Source organism: Octopus bimaculoides, chromosome 7 (assembly GCF_046866305.1).
Source record: "Octopus bimaculoides isolate indiv1 chromosome 7, ASM4686630v1, whole genome shotgun sequence".
Lineage (NCBI taxonomy): Eukaryota > Metazoa > Mollusca > Cephalopoda > Octopoda > Octopodidae > Octopus > Octopus bimaculoides.
This window is the reverse complement of record NC_142934.1, coordinates 95,641,079-95,666,202: the sequence shown is the minus strand read 5'-3', so window position 1 is coordinate 95,666,202 and position 25,124 is coordinate 95,641,079. Positions and strand designations below refer to the sequence as shown.

At 37.7% G+C, this 25,124-nt stretch overlaps 1 long non-coding RNA gene across 1 annotated transcript in view; it reads right to left on the bottom strand.

Annotated features, from left to right (window-relative positions):
- The window catches only part of LOC106880964 (uncharacterized), a 99,091-nt gene that overhangs the window by 26,206 nt on the left and 47,761 nt on the right, over nt 1-25,124 (bottom strand). The window contains exon 2 of the long non-coding RNA XR_016242705.1: nt 868-1,057. This is a non-coding gene — a long non-coding RNA (uncharacterized LOC106880964). The remainder of the gene's footprint in view (nt 1-867; nt 1,058-25,124) is intronic.

Below are 25,124 nucleotides of genomic sequence, written 5' to 3'. Positions count from 1 at the left end.
GCTTTGGTGGATTCATGGACTGTGGAAATTACATTGCATGTTTTTATACATACATAATCTTATTAAGCTTAGATAACGCTCAGATATTAGCGACTTGTTGTCGGGGGAGGTTCTGTGGCAGATATATATTCACTTTAGTAATTCACGAATATTTATCAGTATTGTTGTGTATATTATAAGCAAAGCTCGGCTTCTACTCAGATTTAAATAGATAGCACTATCTATGTTCTAAGTATGCGCGTGCATGTGTATGTGTGACTGTATGTACGTATGTATGTAGAAAAAGAGAGAGAAAACAAAGAGAAGAATGCATGTGTGTGTGTGTGTTGATGTGTGTGTATTTGGCTCTGTGCGTCATCGTGTATCTCTCCATTGAGACGATGAGTTAGTTCAACTTTTGATATCATGGCGGAGATATTCCACTTGAAGTAACCATGTAATGTAATTACTTGTTATTGCTTTATAGAAATAGAATCAACTCAACAATTTGTGTCGAATACGACATTTTTTGACACACGTAATTAAATCTATCATATATATATACATATATACACACAAACAAACAATAAATACAGACATACATTGCAATATATACATACGTCATACATTCATACATAGAAGCAATACAAAATATATATACATACAACATGCAAACTTATATACATTTCATACATACATTTCATACATACATACATACATATACATACATACATACATGCATACATACATACATACATACATACATACATGCATACAGGCATACATACATACATACATACATACATACATACATACATACATACATACATACATCTACTATCAGATAAGTATTTGCAGCGAATGCTTTAAAAAAAAGACTTTACTCACTGCTTCTTCCAATTAATGAAGTAAACATTCCAGAAGCTCCACCACCGCCATCGCCTGCTCCACCATCCACTCCTCCTTCACTCCCCTCTTCCTCCTCCAACATGTCCGCCACCATGAAGAACGTGATCAACTCCAGTCCTCATAAAATAGTTTATGCTTCCAGACTCTTATGTTGAACAGCAACAGTTACCTGATAATGAGAAGTGAAGTAAAAAAAAAAATTTACTCGAGTGAAAACGGTCAAAGAACGAACGTCCTAACTAAATATATTCGATGATAATTATAATTCAAGAAATAAAGAGTGAATCATTAAATATTTTTAGAATAGAATTCCGTCTCACAGAATTCACTTAAAACGTTGCTGAATTTCATTCAGTTCCCGTTTCACTTTTCTAGTCAGAAATGTCCTGTCATGTAAGAAAGTTAATCTTATCGAATGTATTTTCTTTGTTTCATTCTACACAAGCAATAATTTCAGTTTGTCTTAAATATTGCTAGAGACGTGAATGCGGCGAGCTGGCAGAATCGTTTGGACGATTAGCGGCATTTCGTCCGTCTTTTCGTTCGGAGTTCAAATTCAACCGAGGTCGACTTTGCCTTGCATACTTCCTGGCTCAATAAAAGCTGAGTACTGGGGTCGAGGTAATCGACTGCCCCCCCCATAGAATTGCTGGCCTTGGGCCAAAATTAGAAACCATTATTACTGGAAATGTAAAAATAAAAGCGAATTAGAAATAAGTTATGCAATGGCGAAAAAACCAATATTAGTGAGCGACTAATTTAGCAAGTACGGGAGGTAACTAGGAATTGTTTCGATACTATTGTGACCTTATCAGCTAAGCTAAGACTTGACAGAGTAGAGAAGTAAGAATAACTAAATAAATTTGACATCTACATTGGTTGGCTTTGAAGAAATAGAATTGTTCACATGACCAAATCAATCAATTTTTCGTCGATTTAGAGTGACACATATATTAAACCTTGTACTTTTCTTTAAAACCTACAGAGTTTTTAAAACGTGATGTAATTAAACCTATTTAATACTTATCAGTGATAGAAGAACTCTTTAAATGGCAACTGTTTTGCAAGTATTTGGCAAAAAAATCGACAGTCAAACCGAAGCTGGTTCGTGTCCAGAAACTCTAAATTCCCGATGCATTAGCATACAAAGAAATGTCAAATGCTTCAGTTAATTCACCAGTAAGAATAGAATATTTCAAAAACAGCCTTTCACTAAAACAGGCTACAAACAATACCATCCGGTGAGCAGAGGGTGACTGTCAGTAATTCGAAACTGTAATTTTCACGTAGCTTTTTTTCAGTTTGTGAAACTAAATATAATTCCGACTGAGAAAAATTATGATGTCCTAAAACTGGTTTCCAGTGATTATTATCCTGGATATACAAACGCTTCTAAAGTCCTTCTAACATAAAGTTTTATCAGATCGATCTCTGCTGATTTCATATTCAGCTAGAGCTGTTGTTTGGTGAAAATAAACAGGTTTTAGAGGTATTAATGTTATAAATATTAAATATAACTAAACATATTTGCTGAAAACGATGCACGGCGTTTAATTTTGAATAATGTGTATATAGAAGACATAAAGGATATGAATACTCCATGGTAGTTATTTTACTAACAATCATTGTAAGACGATAATAGATGTTATCAGAAGAACGTGCAGACAACAAGCATCAGAAGACAGTCAGCATATTCACTGGCAGCTTCCAGCCACTTTTACATCGTTTGCCTACACAAACACCCAGTAATTTCAGAGGGGCGGGGGGCACTGGCATTTGAAATAGCGTAATCTAAATTATGCGGATACAAAATGTAGCACAAACCTTTTTCCTAATACTCACTGAAATCGTTCAGCAAATGTATATGTGTGAATGTATGTGCGCGTATTTGTGTGAATGTATGTGTGTGTATCCGTGCGCGCGTGTATTTCTGCATGCATTTATATATGTACATACAAGTTCGAGTCCAACATCAGACATGTATACATATATACTTGCAAAAACAGACACACACACACACACACACACACACACACACACACACACACACACACACGCACACACACACATGCTCACACATATACAAATGTCTTTGGTAATGAATGCAACATAGAAAGAAAGCAACGCCGGAGAAACAAGTTTTAAGGGAAGGTACAGTAATTTAAGGCATATAAAGAAGGAAAAGGCTCTTGATGTTTCGGACACTAATTCTTTATCAAAAACCACAAAAATGAGTAAAAGTGATTGGAAAAGTTAGGGGCTAGGTGTGAATTCGTTTCTACGAAGGGAACACGGAAGAAAGGATGGTGCAGGGAGAATGGTCTGGTGTATATATATATATATATATATATATATATATATATATATATATATATATATATATATATATATAAATAAAAAATATATATATAATATATATGTCCAAATCTATAAATCTATTCTAGAACTTGACAAGCACTTGTTATATCGAAACCAGAGAGAGGAAACAATACCTGAGGCTTTTTTTTTCCATTTGAAATGAGAAGCTGAAAAGATGTAACCAATATACGAGAAGACATTTTTGACCGCTAATTCTGTCAATACTGCCAAGCTGGGATCTTGATTGTCAACGGAAGGGACAATCGGGGACAAACACTTATTTGCAAGAAATAGATCACAAACATCCTCCAAAGTATTATTTACCATCGTCAAATCTAGAATGGCATACTGTGTAATATATTCAAATATAAATGTTTCATTTAAATATACATACATACGTATATACATACATACATCCATCCATCCATACATGCATATATATATATCGTACGCTGAATAAGGGAAATAACCCTGAAACTCGGGTCCGTACGTGAGCAAAACAGTACCGTCTGTGAGCAAAACAGTACCATGACAAAATTCACGTTTCCAGAAAGTTGGAAATAACATGCTGCAATGCTTGGGATTCACGTCGGAATCTCCACTACGAACGTTTCAAAGTGTTCATGTGTCAATCTGAGGACAGGGGAATTTGAGGACATTTATCGATAATGATAAAAAGTCGAATATCCAGTTAAGATTATTTTTTGTTTGGAGTGATCACTAGTGATGGCGACGTTATGCCTCCATTCATTTTCCCACAGAGGCCTACATCAAGTGCCTGGAGGAAGTTGTGCTGTCCTGGGTCAAGGAGATGGCTGCTGGAAAGCCCTGTGTCTGGCAACAGGACTCTCCACCGTGCTATACATGCTAGAGAATCCAGTCATGGCTGTCAGGCAATTTCTGCGACCACATCACACTTAACATTTGGTCATCTAGATCCCCAGAATGCAACCCCCATGTCTATTATTTATATGTGGGTTGCAGTTGAGCGAGAGACCAACAAAACTCCTTGTGACACTAGAGATGAACTGATGACAAGGAGACTGTTCCGAAGAGTTGCAGGAGATTCCAAAGTCGTCTGGAGATCTTGGATGAAGCCAATGGCGATTTTATTGAATAAATTTACTCTTTACTATTTCAAGATATGTTTACGCAGATATATCCGATAAAGTGAGACGTCAATGTTATTTTCATTTTTGCGTAATTTAGACGACAGTTTATTCACCGCCCCTGCACACACACACATACACACACACACACACACACACACACACACACACACACACACACACACACACACATATATATATATATATATATATATATATATATATATATATATATATATAGATATAGATATATATACATACATATATATATAAACTATTACTAACGATATCTTTTCTAATAAACCAAGCCCAAGCATGCATACACACGTGCACACATGCACACATACACACTCACGTACACAAGCTCACAGACGCACGCACACATACATATGTTTAATTGTGTAAGTGTATAAATGAATGCATATATATATATATATATATATATATATATATATATATATATATATATATATATATATATATATATATATATATATACATATATATATACATATATACAGACATATATAGACAGAGACATACAGACACACACACACACACATATACATATACACATGCGTACATATATACATAAATGTACTTTAGAAAATTGGTAATGTGCTGGTGCTAGTGGCACCATCAATGGTATTTAAGCACTGTAAATGTTGAGTAGGTTCTTACGGTTCCTTAAATAAAGAAAAACAATAATCGGAATTGAAAGAACGCTATCGATTTCCATGTAGAATTCTTGGCGGTTGCCCTTTCGTTTTCCTTGTTTATTTATTTTTGTCCTTCCATTTAGACATTTTACAAGAATGCTTTAGTTTTCTCTTGTCACCATTGGCATCATTTTTATAGTTATTGTTGGTATTTTGGGCAGGGTTTTCGACGCCTACTGCACTTTTTGCATTTCTTCTTCTTCTTCTTCTTCTTCTTCTTCTTCTTCTTCTTCTTCTTCTTCTTCTTCTTCTTCTTCTTCTTCTCCTTCCTCTTCCCTCTTCCTTTTCACCGGCACATTTTTCTCCCCTTCCTCTTTTTCTCTTCGGCCTTTTGTTGTTTTGTTTTGGTCATTTTCAAACATCTCCGCCACTACCACCGCTACCCAATAACAACAACATCAGCCTACTACTACTACTACTACTACTACTACTACTACTACTACTACTACTAATACCGCTGCTGCTGCTGCTGCTACTGCTGCTGCTGCCGCCGCCGCCACTGCTGCTGCTTCTGCTGCTGTTGTTTCCCATCCCCTTCAACCTCCACAATAGTCTTCGCCTCGAACGTAGGTAAACCAAGAGTGAAACCTTCGGCTGGTCTCTCGCTGATCTGCTACATTTAGCAGTACCCATCCTACTGTCGCAACAAACGACAGGTTGGTTGGTATTTCGAGCCTCTATATACAAAATGGACGTGATGGTCACGCTTGGTAAACCTTTTATCATAAGTTTGCTGAATTGGGACTAATTTGAGGCTAGACAACAATATCAGTAACAAACACATTACATCCAACAGCGCCACCTCCACCAACGTCGCCACCTCTAACGATATTAATCGTTTCTAATAAATCGCAAAAATTAAAGCGGTGTGCTGGCAGGAACGTTAGCACGCCCGGTGAAATACTTAGCAGTATTTCGTCTGCCGCTACGTTCTGAGTTCAAATTCCGCCGAGGTCGACTTTGCGTTTTAACAGTTCTCATCTGGTACTTATTTTGTCGATCCTGAGAGGGCGAAAGGCTAAGTCCAGCTTGTCGTAATTCGAACTCAGAACATAATGATGCCAAGCATTTTGTCCGGCATACTTATGGATTCTGACAGGTCACCGCCTTGATAATAATAATCATCTCTTACATTCCGTCACACCGCTCATCTTCCAGCACCAAGCCATCTCGTCCATATTAACACCACCACCACCACCTATCAATAAGGACTCCCCCACCCTCTCAAAGACCACCACAATTGATTCCACCTAATCTCTCTCTCTCTCTCCCACCCTGCCTACCTACCGCATGACAAGTGCCTCCAACCAACTCTCACTTCAAATTAAATACAACTTTTGGCATTTCCATGTCCTTCCTCCTCTTTCTTCTTCTCCTCTTTCTTCTTCTCCTCTTCTTCTTCTTCTTCTTCTTCTTCGTCTTCTTCTTCTCCTCTTCCTCTTTCTTCTTCTTCTTCTTTTTCTTCTTCTTCTTCTTCTTCTTCTTCTTCTTCTTCTTCTCCTACTCCTCCTCCTCCCCTTCCTCCATCTCCATCATCATCATCATCGTCATCATCATCGTCGTCATCATCATCATCATCATCATCATCATCACCATCATCATCATCATCATCATCATCATCATCATCATCATCATTACTATTATTTTGTTTGACTTTTGTTTTGCATTTGTACAAGTTGGATCCAAGTCTCACCCAGAGACCTCAAGAGACAACAAGTTAGAAGTTATTATTATTATTATTATTATTATTATTATTATTATTATCATCATCATCGTCATTATAATTATTATTATTATTATTATTATTATTATTATTATTATTATTATTATTATTATCGTCCTTTCTTTCTGGACGTGGATTCAAATGAAAGTTTTGAACGGGGACAAATAACGCAGAGTCATTAATATAACGGAGGAAGTGCCAGACTTAAGAATAGAAATCGCGACTAAATAGCTTTACACTATACACAGTATGTTAGAAACGACAGTCAAATCTCACCCTCAAATCACGCTTTAACTTCTTAAATCTTGAAGACACATTGCAGCCTTACAAAATGTAATCTTAATTACATTGTGTCTTAAGCTAGCAGACCGAGTCAGTGCGTCGGACAAATTGCTTAGCAGCATTTCTTTCCACTGTTTACGTTTTGAGCTCAATTCATGCCGTGATTAGCTTTGCCTTTTTCCCTCTCGGGGTCGATAACATAAATCAGTATTGCACTCTGGGATCGATATAATCGTCTTTACTTCTCCCTTCAAAATTGCTCACCTTCAGCCAAAATCCCACAGCCCCCCCCCCCCCAGTGCCTAAAAAGGAAAAAAAGAAGATTTGACCGTGGTAGGCTGGAGCGCTTTTCCCTCTAAGTTTCTTTTCTTAGGGTTGACTTGGGGTTATACAACAACAACAACAACAGCAACAACAGTCTAATTACTTCTATTACATCACTACTTTCTACTGATGTTTACACCACAAACAACATCACCGCCATCTTCGCTACCGCCATCTTCGACTACATCATCACCAGCTACAATCCCACCACTACAACCGAAACTACGTACTTCAGGACCTACTACTACCGACACAATCATAACTTGCACAACATCTCTACTACTGCCGCTACTTCTACCACCACAACTACCGCCTCTGCTACAACACAACCACAACAAATAACACTACCATCCTCCTCTCCATCTCTGCTGCCCCTATACACAACTTCCCACAGCCACTACCACCACCACCACTGCCATATCGTCTACCACCACTTCTACCAACCATACTCTATTACTACTACTGCTGCTGCTGCTGCTGCTGCTGCTGTTGGTTCTTGTTATTACTGTTCATGTTTTATTTATAGAAGAAATATATTTATTGTTGGCCGACTGGCTTCACGCTTCGTTGCTTTCCTCACACAAAACCATTTTTCTCCAAAATGGTTTCACTTCTAAGCATTTTGTTTCCCAGGAATATCCATCAATCAAATGCAGCACCATCCAACACAACCACCACCACCACCACCACCTTCCCTTGCAGCTTTCTTCTCTGCACTCGTTCTTTCTTCTTCCTCTCTTTATCTCTTTCTTTCTTTTGTCTTCTATCTTTCTGTCTTTGTTTTCTAACATATTTTCTTCTTTTTCTTTCGTTTCTTTCTTTTCTACTTCCTTCTACACTTTCTCCCTTCTCTCTAAATTGTCTTCCTCTCTTTCGCTTTCTCTCTCTCTCTCACTCTCTCTCTCTCTCTCTCTCTCACTGTCTTCCTTCTATTCTTTTTCTCTTTCGTTATTTCCTTCTGTCCATTTTTCTGCTTGTTTTGTCTCCTGTAAACAATTCATTCTTTATCACATTCCTCTCACTTAAATTTCCGCTTCTCTTCTCTCTCTCCCTCTGTCAGTTTGTGTGTGTTTGTGTGTGTGCGCGCGTGTGTGTGTGTGCGTATGTATGCGTATGTGTCTCTGTGTAAAACATAGTTACATATAATTTACACAAATATTAAAATGTACATAACCACTATATATATATATATGTAAAGAGAAAGACAGCGAGAGAGAGAGAGAGAGAGAGAGAGAGATGTCGATGGTGGTGATGATGATGATGATGATGACGACGATGTCAACATGAATAGAAGATATATGTGCATGACTGTGTAATAAATTATGTATAAAATTTATCACATCCTACACATCCTACACATCCCCACACACACACACACGCACACACACACACACACACACACATATATCTTACCTTCATACATCTAATAAATAATATAATATTTGAGACTCTCTCCTCTTCTCTTTTTCTCTCTCTCGGTCCCTCCTTCTCTCTCTCCCCCCCCTCTCTCTCTCTCTCTGTATATATATATATATATATATATATATATATATATATATATATATATATATATATATATATATATATGGATGTGGTCGTAATCTACACTGTATTTATGTTACCCGAGTTCAAGTTTGCGACCGGAATTGTATCTTTATAATTTCGGGTCTTACAATGCGAACCGCACTTTTGCTCAAACAAATGTCCCTCCCTCTTCATGGATTAGGTGACCTTCGGACGGATGAATCGCCGTTTATTACTGTTTATTTGACCATTTACTGTAACCATGGCCATCCCGTCCTTTTCTCAATTATATTATTACCCTAGCCTATGTTATAAAATTTCTCCGTGCTGAGCATTATAGAGAATGGGTTTGAGGGTAACTTGGCTGCTATTTCTAGCAACTTGACTAACTGTGTAATGTATCCTTTGCTTACAGTAAATGTCAAGCTGCCTGCATGAGTGCATTCATTCATGCATGCTTATATACGTGCTTCTATACATAGGAAGGATATGTACCTCCCCGTCTCGAGCAGAGCAAAGCTGACTTTAGGTTCTTGGGAAGAGGCTACAAAAGATTGCGATAGAAGGACATGCTTTTCTTCACAACTTTGCTACCAAGTACATGGCCGGTCAAAATTTATGTTAAATTAAAAACAAAGAGAACCTACCTACCTACCTACCTACCTGCCTACCTACCTCCCTACCTACCTACCTACCTACCTACCTATCTGCCTACCTACCTACCTACCTACCTACCTATCTGCCTACCTACCTACCTACCTACCTACCTACCTACCTACCTACCTACCTACCTGCCTACCTACATACATACATACATACATACATACATACATACATACAGAGGAAAACTATTTTCCAAACCCCAGATCTTTGCATCAGTAGTCCCTCTCCATCTCTCTTACTCCACACAATGACTTTTACAAATATGAATGAAATATATCGTACAAAGGTGCTGCGAATAAAGAGAATAATAGTGGAGTAAGCAAAGAATATTAAAGACAACATGGCACTCATAGCTTTTTTCTTTCAAGGTAATAGCCCATAATGCATTTTCAGTACCCACATTAATACCGACAATTAGGATATTTGAATGGTTTGTAGAGGAAACTCGTTGAATCGCTATGAATACCTTCAAGATCCTGACATCAATTGCAAACTGTCACACAAACTGTGATACTGACAGATTTAATCGAATTGAGAAAGAGACTTAAGTGTAGACAACCTTTCAACAACATTTGGCACCAGCTAAATAATGGCGACAACCAAATGCTGAAAAATAAAAGGAATAACATCGTTCGGCTCGGGAAATGAGTTTTCGTGAAAATTCCACTTCCTGGTGACTTCTTATGTGAATCCAGATGTGCAGGACGGGTTTACTTCAGCAAAATAAAACAAATTTTGCCTTCTACAAAAAGATTATTGAATGATATTCCTCTCCCCACCACATGAGGAAGATTAAAATATTAACTTTAGATATAAATGCTCTTGGACGAAATATCGACTGAAGAAATCGTAAATGTCGAGGATGTCAGTCTTCGGTCGAGATCATAGAATATATGAAGTGGCGGTTGTTATGGAAGTGTTATCTCTATTTGCCACCAAACAATGTACAACATGATCCGCAGAAAAAAAAAAAGACTTCACTGGGATATAAGTAACACATCTATTACTGGATATATACAGGGAATTTACGAGGAACGTTACCATCAGATCGTCTACCAAGTGCAATAGATTAGATATTTGGGACAGACGAGAAAAATCAGGTTAGAAATGTGTTCCTTTCTACCTCTTTTGGAATTAACATGGTGGTGCCACGTATTGCTTATTTCTTCAAACACTCATCTTGTAATGGTTTTCCTGTTTAGTACTACTACAGCCACAAATCAGTTGTTGCTTTTCTTTTCTTGAGACTTATTGTAGAGTTTGCTTTTTCTTGTTCTGCGTTTCGGGTATTTTAGCAATTTTTAAATTTCAGACTGAACCGGGTCTTTTCCTTTACAACTGTCACGGTGACCGGTTGTTGCCAAGCCTTTAGCTTGAGCTTGCAGCAACAGTATTTGATCATAGATTTTGTTGTAAGAGTGTTTGCTGTTCCAACAACTGTTTACGATTTGATTCCAGGGCATAAATCGGCACCGCAAAAACCCACAGACGAAATATCCAAATACAATTGTAAAATCATTTCAGAGCAACGTTTCATGGTTTAGGAGAAGCAGAAAGGAATAAAAAGTGCACCGTTTGATATGTAAATCAGGATGTAAATATGGCAAAAAACAGGAATTATGCTTTTTCTTCCTATTTTCTACTACTTTAGAGAAAGAAGAGCAGGAAACATGGTCGTTTAATTTTCGAAACTGAGGAGAGGAAACGTACTTCTTCTCAAATCAAAGATGTCACTCCAAATGCTTGCAAATGAATGGAATAAAGTTGTTCAAGAATCAAAGGGTAGTAGATCTAATCAAAGCGCAGGATAAAATCCCAAAAGTTAAGAATTAAGGAAAAGCAACAACAAAAAAAACAGGAAAAATTCTGCAATTCCGCTAATCCACCGACCTCGGCTGGGATTTCATCTGATCGACTCCAAAATGATGAATAGTAAAGTTGATCTCAGCAGGAATTGAACTAGGAGTGCAAGTAAGTTGGAACAAAATCATTTGATCACATTCTCTGATGACTTTACCTGTTCGACATCTAAATACATGCGAATTCATACAAACGAAAAGAACCAGTTCAAGAATAGAGAAAATTGTCAAGTTGACATATGTGTTTTATGGTTTTTCAACCGAAGAATGCAAAAAAGATGCAGTTATCTCTACTGGAGCTTCGCATCCATAACCCGTTCATCTGCAAAGTTTGAATAAAGTATAAATAAATAAAAGTTTCTCTGATTCTGGGATGGCAAAGAAGTTTTCCAGTGTCCGAACAAAACCAGAAACGATTACTATTCCTTTCTAACCACTGCACTAGGTTAAGTCGAAGACAATAAAGGAATACTTTATGCAATTGTTAAATATGGAATTCACCAATTCCGTAAACCTATTTCCTGTAATTATTTCGAGACATTAACCATAAAAATTGTTTCATAGTCAAAGTTGACGGAGTTAGAGAATACATTAAATGAAAGTGAAGACACAATTTCTAATTATGTAGACTCAGAAGAGAAAACGGTCTCTTTGGGAAATGCTTTATATTTTTAAGTCACAAGTACAGTTCAATGTTTGGAGTTTTCAGGCATTATGAAGACAGTGATAACATGTTTTCAAATTTGAAGGAAATATTTGAAACAAAATTTATGTATTGCAGTCGGTTGCTGAACAGAATGTTACAGATTTAATCGATCTTGGTATGGAAAATTTTCGTTTCGTTTTCTTTTAGCGTAAATTTTTTGCTTTCATCTCAAGATTTCTGATTTTGTTGAAGTTGAATAAAGGAAACACCTTACTTATTGAAAACTGGAAGTCACTTTTACTCGGCATCGCTAGGTTATACAGATGATTTCTGACTCGAAATTCTTCTTTTTTAACACAGGACAAACCAATAACGGCAATTAGTAATATTCTTTGAGAATGAAACGAATGAAATTTACCTCTGGGCCTTGCGCTTGTTAATGAATGTGTTTCGCATGCAGTCAACAAATTGAAAGGGGAAATAATTCTGTTGCAGAGCTTTGGTCAAATTAGGAATCTTTCGATAAAATTTTTGTTGAACAAATCAACAAACACATGAATATTATTAAGGGACTCTGCTTGCTTAAAAACGTGGAAGAATGTTACAAGTTTTGTACAGAAATATTTCACTTACAAATGATGCCGCGAATCGATTCTGAGATGAATTAAACCAACTGAAAATTTTTCATGTTTAGAGATGATAATGTTAAATGAATCATAAAAATAGAGTGATATGAAGGCATGTGTGAGAAACTTGATTGACAGCTGAGTTGACTGGGGCAATGAGAAACAAATGCCTTGCTGAAGGTCACAACGAGCTGCCAGTTAAGGAATTGAACCGATAGCTTTATGGTGAGATTTTATAACCTATTCACTAGGCCATGGCACTTTCCCGTGTTCAGTTAGAACCAAACAACAGCAAACTAAGTCTGAAAGATATGTAAATTCAATAACCTACAGTTTCTGATACATGTGTGCCTTCATATAAAAATTATTAATAATAATGATAATAGCTTACATCAGGAGAAACCATGAATATTAATCAAAAGAGGGTTCAGGCCTTAGCAATGTCGAATGGAAGATCAGCAATTACCCAAGCGTTATAAAATATTGCTTAGAAGGTCAAAGAGTCATAGAACTCAGCACCAGTATCATTGCTCGAGCTGAATTGCCATAAAGAATTTAAAAGCAACTGTGGACAGCTTCAGGGACTTCAGCCTCTACTGTTGATTAAATTGATACAAATACTGAACTAGGAAGTTTTTTATTTATGAAACTCAGAAGAATATAAGTCAAAGTTGAACTTCACAGTATGAAACCCAGAACGTCAAGAACAAGAACGACTAACTGACGACATTTTGACCAATTCTCGATTTCGCTGTCGAGAACCCAACACGTTTATAGTTAAATGAGTTAACTGCACCTTGTGATTGACACATTTCCAATATCAAGTGGAATTAAACCAGTATCGACCCATGGAAGAATCGAACTTAGGATGTTGCCACAGGAGAAAACAAACAACAAATTAGTCGTTCTAATGTGTTACCATTTTGAACAGCTTACCACATTGGTAGAATGTCAGCATTTAGTAAAAAAAGAGAGACGCAAAGTGAAATGAATGGATCTGAGAAAATATTTTATCGATAATCGAAAAATGAATGACAAATTAAAAACGGTGAGGTTCAAAATGAAAGCGTACACAAAGAATAATATTGCGAAAATTTATTGATCCGACGGTCTACGGATTCAGCCATACAACTTGCTTTGTGAACGAGATAATAATAATAATAATCATAATCATAATAATAATAATAATAATGATAATAATGATATTAATAATAATGATAATAATAATAATAATAATAATAATAATAATAATAATAATAATAATAATAATAATAATAATAATAATAATAACAATGATGACAACAACAACAATAAATACAGGAGGGGGATCAGTGAGTACAAAGCAGGAGTACTAAACAATTTATTACTTTTCTAAATGTTTAACTTCATTTACAGAGCTAAAATCGCTGGTGAATGACTTCAGATCACACATTCTCACTCTCAAGATCTGGAAGTGGTATAGCGTTCTGTGTGAGACGGCGTATATATGAATGTGTGTGTGCGTGTGTGTGTGTGTGTGTGTGTGTGTGTGTGTGTATTGAGAGAGAGAAAGAGACAAGGAAAAGCTTCAAACGATGATCAGCAGTGATGGGCGAGAGGCTGAAAGGATTTGGCTGTAGCTAGACAATAAAGTTGTAGAGAAAAGATTTCCTGTAAGGGTCATAACACGGGTGAAAGAGATTTGGCAAAATATCAAAACAGATTGGCTTAATTAGTGAGAAGTTAAGTTTTAATGAGGTTGGAGCTGGCTGAATCGAAATAACTTCGCCATTTACAAGAGAAAATATACCTCGGTGTCTACACACCTATGTGAATGCTAGGTATATATATATATATATATATATATATTATAAATATATATATATATATATATATATATATATATATATATATATATATATATATATATATATATCTACCTATTTGCTTATCTGCATAAAGATATATATATATATACATATATATATATATATATATATATATATATATATATATATATATATATATATATATATATATATATATATATATATACGTACATATGTACGCATACACACAGACACACAGACACACACACACACACACACATGTGTATATACGAACATATACTGCACACGTATACACACCCGCGCGCATATTTTACTGTTGAAAGGTAAGTATATTTTTTATGTAATTTAATTGGTAGACTGTAGCGTTAGATGAATAACAAGAAGAAGCGAAGTTAGGATGTGTGACTGACCAGTGATAACAGAGAGCCTAGTGAAGAAATAACACAACAAACTATTGAATGTGTATCTCCTGGAAGTTTTGAGGTTGGGGCAAGAACGAACACTTGTTCAGTTAATGTTGATGAATCTTTGTTTCATCATCAAGAGATTTATGTCCTCATCGATAAACTGGGAGTCTGAAAGGTTGATTTGCTTACATTTACTGCTTGAAAATACTAAATGCTTAAATTTGTCAAATCTATATGTCTCTTGCTGAAGTTTCCATATATGTGCGCGTGTGTGTTTGCAATGGAATGAATGGCAAAGAGGAAGTCTATGTCGTATCACGTCAATTCAAGAAACTTAGAGAAGGCATGGTACCTGCCACGGTATCATACCCGCTTGCAAGTGACGGCTGAGATTTCTTTTTCTTTTTCTGTTTTTTTTTGTCGATTAAGATTTAGTTGTCTGATGAACCTGAACTGATCATTCAAGTAATGTGTTCGTAACTGAGCATTTCACTCAACTTTTGATAACACCGTACTGCAGATACAAAATACACGTCGACCTAATTCCTCTCAGCTTTATCGTCCCAGGATGCTAAGCATTTGGACTGAGCTCGTTTCTTTCGGTTTCCTGCCATAGAATGAAATCTACTGATATTTCTCAGTTGTCTGGGAAAGGACTCAGAACCAGAATTTGATATCGCTGATGGTGATCAACTGCCTTGATTCTGTTGTGAGCGGATTTAGGTTAGAGACGAAGAATGTGAGGAAGTGTAACCAATACCGAGGGAGAGGGGGAGAGGGGGGAGAATATGTACAGTTTTACAAAAATGTCTTACTTTCCTGCTTTAACATTCCTTCACACCTTCCCCAAACCACCTCCACCACTACACCACCATCACTACCATCATCATCATCATCCGATATAGGCTCATGATCGGCTATGTCGTAAGTAGCTTGCTTCCCAACTATATGGTTCCGGGTTCAGTCCCACTAATTGGTACCTAAGTGGACAAGCGTCTTCTGCTATAGCCTCGAGCCGACCAAAGCCTTGTGAGTGGATTTGGTAGACGGAAACTGAAAGAAGCCCGTCGTCTGTGTATATGTGTGTGTGTATGTGTGTGTGTGTGCGTGTGTGTGCGTGTGTGTCTGTGTATTTGTGTTTGTGTGTCTGTGTTTGTTCCTCCAACATCGCCCGACAATTTATGCTGGTTTGTTTACGTCCCCGTAGCCTAGCGGTTCGGCAAAACAGACCGATAGAAAAAGTACTAGGCTTACAAAGAATAAGTCCTGGGGTCGATTCGTTCGACTAGAGGTGGTGCTCCAGCATGGCCGCAGTCATGTGCCTGAAACAAGTAAAAGAGTAAAAGTGTACTAGATCATTTGGGATTTTACTAAAACCATTTTATCCCAAAGCTGCATAGAGGTTTCAGATTTTATTTGCGGTGAGCTGGTAGAATCGAAACCGGCCCGCTAAAACTTCTCAGCGGCATTTCTTCTGTCATTACATTCTGAGTTCAAATTCTACTGAGGTTCAGTTTGCCTTTTATCATTTCAGGGTCGATAAAATAAGTACCAGTCGTGTACTGGGTGCGATGTAATCGAATTAGCCCCACTCTGCAACACATTTGTTGGCCTTTTGCCTTTTGAAGAACCATTTAATTCCATAGAGCACCTCCACCCAAACAACGAGAGAGATTTTATATGGTTGGCAGGTCCTCGGTTTAAGGATATTTGGAGGATTACGTTGGAACCAGACGCTAGGCTTTTGGTTTGAAGGCACACGCCCCACTACATTGGGAAACTCAATGTAAGGCTTAGGAGTAGTGTCCTGTCACTTTTTACTAACAAGAAAATCTACAGCAATATTAACACATTCAATACACCTGACCACCACTTAAGAAACCACCAATCCACAATCACAACACAGTACAATAACCACACTAACACTAACAAATTATCAGAGCGCTTTATTGTAAATCACACCACCACCACCATCACCATCACACCTACCACCGTATTACCGTTATTTCTGTTGCTGGTGCCGCTGCTTCTCCTCCTCCTCCTCCGCCTCCTCCTCCTCCTCCTCCTCCTCCTCCTCCTACTACTACTACTACTACTAACACCTCAACAGCTATTATCAACTCGGCACTCCATCCCTATCATAATTAACTCAACAGCATAGGGATGAGACCAGCACCAGCACCTATACTACAATTATCACTGTCATTAAGAGTACCACTAATACCATCGCCGTCACTATAAGCAATACACCAACCACTTCTTCACTTTCACCGCAACTAACAACACACTACTACCAACACTCACCTGCTCCAAGCACCACTATTACTACAACCTCCACCACTACAACCTAGAATTAACACAATACCACATTGCCTTCACCAGCACCCTATCCCCACCATCGCCGTCATCACTATCATTACCACCACTACCACCATCCCCATCATCATCACCACTGCTACCACAACCAATACTACTCCATCGCTTTCTTCGCTATTACCGCCACCATTCCATCGCTATGGGTGGGTGACGGGTTATCGATATACCACTCCAACCCCCACCATAATATCACACTGCAACACCGCCCCGCTACCCTCAACCAGCCCCCACACCTTCAGTTAATTAGTCTGTATCCCCTATATGTGTTTATTTATTCGCTAATTGGAATGACGAGCACCGAGTTTTTAACAGTCTATGGGGGGGGGTTGAGGGGGTAGAAGGAGTGGCGGTGGTGGTAGTGGAGGTGGTGGTAGTGGAGGTGGTGGTAGTAGTGGAGGTGGTGGTAGTGGAGGTATGTGCCGGTTTGGTCGGGAATGGAGGAAGTGAGAAATAGGGACAAACAGAGAAGTGGCGGGTGAGTGTGGGGGGAGCATTAAGGAGATAATTGAGACAAAGGGGTGGATTGAAGGTAAATTGATAAGTGAGGGTGTAATGGCTGTAGTAGGGGAACTGAATGGGGTGCAGAGAGGGTGGCGGATGTATAGGAGATAGTATGGAGGTGGTGGTGGTGGTGGTATTGAATATAGGAATGTTGTATTGGCAATGTAGTGGTAGTAGCGGTGAAGATGGTGATAGACCTTATTAAATATAGTAGTGGTAGTAGCAGTGGTAGCAGCAGTAGTAGTAATAGTAGTAGAAGCAGCAGCAGCAGCAGCAGCAGCAGCAGCAGTAGTAGTAGTAGTAGTAGTAGTAGTAGTAGTAGTAGTAGTAGTAGTAGTAGTAGAAGCAGTAGTAGCAACAGCAGCAGCGTAATACTGGTTGAGGTGGTAATGATGTTGGACATAATAGTGTGGTGATAGTTTATAATGCAGTGATAGTGGTAGTGGTTTTTCTAACGATGGTGTCAGAAGGGGCAAATGGGTAAAAGTGTTCCAGCCATGGCTCTCCCGTTGGTATATTTCAGATATTTATGACTACATGTATTCTTCTTCCCTTATTAAGATGATAAGATGCGATTTGAGGGAAATTCATTTGCTATTTCTTGCAAATCAACCAATTGCGCGGTGGCTCCCTTATAAGTTCGTAAGAATAGGAGTGTGGGGTGGGGTGTGGGAGTGAAGGATATTTTGGTGAGACTGATATAGAGATGTGACAATGGTAAGGTGGTGGTATTACGATGCTTTAGTGGTCAAGACGACGATGGTTCCAGTTGATCCGATCAATGGAACAGCTTTCACATGAAATTAACGTGCAAGTGACTGAGTACTCCGCAGACGCGCGAATCCGCACCAGGTAGTTCTCAGGGAGATTCAGTGTGACACAGAGTGTGACAAGGCTGGCCCCTTGATAAACGGGTCCTACTGAGCGGACTGGAGCAACATGAAATAAAGTGTCTTGTTCAAGGACACAACTGTTTTCTTTTCTTTTGACAGCATCAAGAAAGAAGAAGAAATAATACTCATCGAGAAGAACTTATGCAGTGATTCCTCTTCTAAAGCTTGTAGGAACAGAAAAAAAAAAACAGTTTGAAAATGTGTAGCAAGAAATAAAGGATATGGTATCAAGCCAGAAAATGAGATGGAAAATGACTTGTAAGGAGGTTGACAGGAATGAGATTTAGGAAAACCAAGGAAACGGTTATCACGGCCTGTGAGCTGTTTGCACAAGGCGGCCTCTATTACCAGCCACGTTGGCTGTCCCCACTTGTCCTGCATTTGTTATTGGGATTGTTAAAATACTTGGGTTACTGTTGTTGTGCAGCCCAAATTTGGCTTTTATTGAGAAACCCTTTCACAGTGAAGTAGTCAGGTGATCGATCAATTCCAGCCTATAGATCTACCTTCCCTGTTATACAACGTTTCCGCTTTTCCGCACAATCTGACATGTAGTGATGAATCATATTGGTTGACTCATGACAGTCTGAACATACTGCAAGATGTTTTATGCCTTCCTTCTTGCCATAGATTCAAAACTGACAAAGATCGGCTTATTCAGAACATGACAGTTGATGCTATTCTGTACTTTGTGTTTCTGGCACATATCCTTGCACAGTGCTTACCAGTTTATAATCCCCATTCCTATTCTGGCTAGATGCAAGCGATAGAATTTTAAGGTTGTAGAGTTCTCTGCTGTTGTACAAATATCTATCTTGGAGGTGATTCTTCAAGTAATACAAGGAATGGGGAGGTTAGATGTTGCAATGCCCAAGGTGTTTCTCGCTTTTATTACGTTATCTGTATTATGTATATATATATATATATATATATATATATATATATATATATATATATATATATATATATATATATATGTATGTATATATGTGTGTGTATATATATATATATATCGTGTATATACACAGTCATATTGTATAGTCTGCGGTTTTATGCTTTCGGTAATTTATTGTTGGGTGTTGTGGCGAAATTAGGGACTCTATAAAGACTAGCAGAATCCGCGTTTGCATTCTTTATACATCGTTGCTGGTGTCGTTTTATTCTGTTGGCCAAATGGGGTTCTTGTGATTGATCTGTGTTTGGACATCGGGTTGGTTCCTATTTATACAAGTTTGGTGAACGCTGCAGAAGTGTTGTGCGCAGTTCCTAGATTTATGACTGCCTGATGCTCTGCAGTGTTTATGTTTATATTTATGTTATTGTGTACGAGTTTCGTTTAATGGCCGCTGCTGCTGCTGACATGTGAGAGAACGGATTTGGTAGAGGATGACATGGTGTTGTGGAACCAGGTTTCTGAAAGATTCCAATAGAATCGGACTCGTGCAGAACGGTGTCATGTAAATTGGTGAGAGAATGTGTGTGGTGTCATCTATGTATCATGTTGTCTATGATTTGTAAAGATGCCCAAAGACCGCAGGTTTCAGTTGAAAACAAAAGTGAATGAGAAGAGAAGCCATTGTGATTCCAAGTCATGTCCCTGTACTTTACACCAGAGTTCGCGATCTGACAGCAACAAATTTCTATGTCAGCGATTTGAGTGGAGAATGAGGAATGGAGTCGAAAGCTCTCAGTGGAGTTGCATTTTGTGGGGGCTGTGTGTGTATTGCAGTTGTTGTCGTCGTGGTCGTCGTTGTAGCAGTCGCTGTAGTCGTAGTAGAAGTAGTAATAGTAGTAGTAGTAGTAGTAGTAGTAGTAGTAGTAGTAGTAGTAGTAGCAGCAGTCGCTGTTGTAGTAGTAGTAGTAGTAGTAGTAGTAGTAGTAGTAGTAGTAGTAGTAGCAGTCGCTGTAGTAGTAGTAGTAGTAGTAGTAGGAGGAGGAGGAGGAGGAGGAGAAGGAGGAGCAGCAGCAGCATCTGTTTTCATCATAATTGTCAATACTACGATTGTCATGAAACAGCATAAACATTATCATCCACTTTATAAATAGAATTATGATCCAGTAAACACATCACCACCACCACCACCACCACCACCACCACCACCACTATCACCGCCGCCATGTATTGGTCACTACATTTTAATGACGTAAATTGTTTGTGTAATGTTTCCTTTTCTGTTACCCCTGTGGCGATACTCATTTAAATATTTTCTTTTTCAAACAACTCTGTGTCATATATCACTGGTTATGTTTCACTTCTCAATATTATTTATAATTTCATTTTTACTAATTATTTTATCGTGTATTTCTTTATTTTACAAATTAATTTATTTATTTATTCATTGGTTCCATTTCGGATTTTCTTCTATTTTTGTTCCTGATTCTATATTCATGGTTTTGATTATTTTTTTTTTCTTTAAATAAAATAAAATGAAAAAAAAAAAAAAGGCTTTTCCATTCGTCAGTAATTACAATCACCAGGAGGCTTGACTGAAAATAAGTGATCCTATAATGCATCTGTGATGTGGTCGGTCATTCACCGCCCTAGCTCTCTCACTCTATCTCTCTCTTTGGAACCTCTTTTCTCCTCATATCTTCCACATATTCTTCTCTGGTGAACACACACACATGTAAGAATATATGCACGCACCCAGACACACACACACACACACAGACACACACACGCACACACACACACATAGACACATATGGATAAGAGTGAATATAGGTGAATTTGTATGCATATATATACATGTGTGTGTATGTATATATAGATAAACATACATATATACATATATATATATATAGAGAGAGAGAGAGAGGAGGGATATATATATATATATATATATATATATATATATATATATATATATATATATATATATATATAGATAGATAGATAGATAGATAGATAGTGGTATACAAACTAATATGTGTACGTATTCATTTCCTCTTAATTGATGCTACACTATAAAATATATATGAGTACACATAGATACACGTAAATGCGCACACATGAGTTAATTAATTCTAAATGAGAAGGGAAGGTGTTGTAACCCAGATATGGTTAATAATCCCTGGCAGAATCCTGCTGATCCCAAACCCGAAACAATGCTATTTCCAACAAATTAGTCCTTACCAGCGCCAATCCAGTTAGAAGCACGTCTGTTCTCCCAGCCGGGTTTATGTATTTAACTCATTATCCACAATGAAACAAGTTGCGCTGTCGACATACTAATTAGTGATGCAGAATAATTACGCACTCCTCTGTAGAGCAAGAGGTCTTACACAATTTTCTCCAACACTAATTGCTACATCTACACACCAAATGCTTTATTCTAGACATTGATCAACAAATATATATATATATAATAGTATCTGGGTAATATAACCCTATTACGTGCACTCCAAAGCCCCTCTATGCTTATTGGCTATCATATGCTAGCATACAGCAAGAAGGGATATGATGCGTCATTCAAAAGTACTCTGGATTGATGTTAAGCCTCTGCCGCCTTGCTATCGTTTGTCTGTCTGTCTGAGTGTACGTATAAACATTTATAATTATATAATTATACATATTAATACAAACAGATGAACGAGACGCCACTGCATAATGTCAAAGATTCCAACATCACCCCTTAAGCTACAACATCAAATACTGCAACAGCAACAACTTGGGTTTCAAGGACCCTCAGCCCTTCAGTATCCTCACCAAATGACCAAGAGACATGCATGAAGGTGAGGTTGGTGTCTTCAAAACAAAACTGGTTTTCATGTTGTCAAGATTTTCGCATGGACCTTCCTCACGGCAAGAAACATGAATGAGGGCAGCAACACCAGACTCTTTCATGCATCAAATACCGCGTAATGAAAGTGTAGCAAAGCCAATTAGTGGAGCAGAAATATCTGAAACACTGCGATGGTGTAAACTTTGGGCATCGACGAGAACAGTCTAAGTGGTCTCTTCTGGAGGACTTTCAGGTCGAAGTTCATGAACAATTTCTTTGTGTGGAAATGCCGCAGGAATCATCGCCTGCTCGAGAGAAACTCTTTAGGCATGGAAGTGCTAACAACCGAGCATCCACGGGAAGCATGCAGGACGACGAGACCGTCCTGCATGCAAACATTTAGTTTTCTTGCATTAGAGACTTGTCGGCTTGTGTTGAGCTGTTGCTGTTTCGTGTAAGACGAATCCAGCTGTCTGTCGAGTCCATAGGGAAGATCGAGTCACCATCTATTAACAGAGATGGAAGGCAGATCTAACACTGCTTAGTGACCGTGAGAAAAGAGACTGTGTGGTGGACGCGTTGGAAAGGTTTGAAGATTGTCACTTTCCTGTCTGAATAAGTTCTCACCAATTTCTTCGAATATCATTTGAAGAGAAAGGTTAGGATAGAGAGGTAGGTGCTGCCTCCTAGTGGGTTTATCAAAAGGTGGACAAGAGCGGCAACACTGGTGAGACTGAATGTATCGACTCTGAGTATGTTTTTCTAAGTAGGAGGAAGGAAACTGGAAGAGTGTACTTCTCATTCCATGGCGATGGCAAAGTAAACCGGGTCTTTTGCGTGGGTTTTGCCCTGAATTACTCTAAATGGACTGCTCTGCTCTTGGTGATTCCATTTATTCATTATTCATCTATTTATCTAACTTCTATTTATATATCCTTCGTTATTTCCTTTAATATTGTAGTGTCTGCCTTTGATCGATGTAAAACCCAGCTGTTTTTCGATATTGACCTCCACGTGACAAACCTTTGTGGCCTCTGGCAGAATCGTTAGCACCCCAGGAGGCAAAATTCTTAGCGGCAGTTCGTCTGTCTTCACGTTCTCAGTTCAGATTCCCACGAGGTCGACTTTGCGTTTCATCCTTTCTGGATAGATAAAGTAAGTAACAGCCGAATACTGAGGTCGATGTGATCGATTTAGCCCCCACCCCCACCCCACCTCCACCCGAAATTGCTGGCCTTGAGCCAAAATTTGAAACCAATATCTTCTTTACGCTATGTGTAGAGTAATGTATATAAAGAAGTACAAGCTAAAAATATCCTATCGTGATTACTGAAAAGATGCCACCATAATTGTATAATTGCAAATCTTCAGGCTGCGATGTTTATTGAAGCATATTTTGACAAAACGTGTTAAATAAATAGCTTCCGTTAAATTTCTTATTTTCTTGAAACACAAAAGAATAGAATAGAAAGAAAACAAAAAGAAATCAGCAAGAATATAGGCAGGAGGGAGGGAAATGTTATGGATCTGAGAGAGATCAATAGATTGATAATAAGAGAGGGGAAAAATAAAGAAAAGGAAGAACAAAAGAAAGAAGAAGAAATGAAATGAAAAATAAAAGATTCGAAAAATATGATAAAAGCAGGTTGTAACATCACTGTATTTGAATAAGTTTGAGTACAGTTAGACTCTTGCAGGTTCTATGGTCCAATGAGATGAGGTGGTTTTTAAAAGAGTCATCCTTTTCCAAAAATATTCAATCCGGGTGTCAAATACAGTTCATAGTCATACACGTTTAGAAGATTCACTTTCGGGGCTGCATAAAGCACAAAATTCCCTCCTTGTAGAATTTAGTGATTATAATATTTTCATGTTTTAATCGGCTGCTTTAGTTACTTGGTTTTCACGCAAATATGTTGATGTTCTTAAAAGACGATGTATTTTCAAGATTCTTTGCTTTCCTTCAGGTATGTCCACATCTTGTTCAACGGGCAACACTTCGGTTTTATCACCGTAAACTTTTATTCACAAATTATGGTTTTGTTGCAAGAATGTTAAGTCTGTATGAGTATGAAATCTCGTTTTCATTGAGGTGGACGAGGTTTCAATTCTTTTATGTCAATGTTACGGCTGAAGCTTAATATCAGTTTATACCTTTTAAAAAGAATTCTTATTTATAACCATTTAAAGAGTGTTCGTCTTTTAAAGTTAGGAATGGTTTTGCAATTATTAAATTTAAAATTAGAGAAATTTATGCACATGAATCTTTACATTTTCCGGGGCCGGTGAGGTTTGTAGATAAACTTACTAATGAAATTAGCCTCAAATAATACGGTTATGGCAATAATGGGCAGCATTCTCAACGATTGAACAATTCTGTTATACAAAGACTGTTTGGAAATTCTTCTTTTGATTTTATGACAAAACTTGGAGAGGACGATATGATCCTACAATAATGTAAATGGGATTCTCATAAGGATTTTAAAAGCGGTTTGCGTTAGTGCTTAAATCTAGAGTAACATCAAGGAAGTTTAAAGTAGGTGCGTTAATATTTATAGTTATTTTTAAAGCGAAAGAACTAAATCTATGGATATTTTCTTTGTTCAGTTTTCCTACGTTTATTTATTTATGCTTTTTGATGTAGCTAAAGCCCCAAATCACCTCTGTAAAGA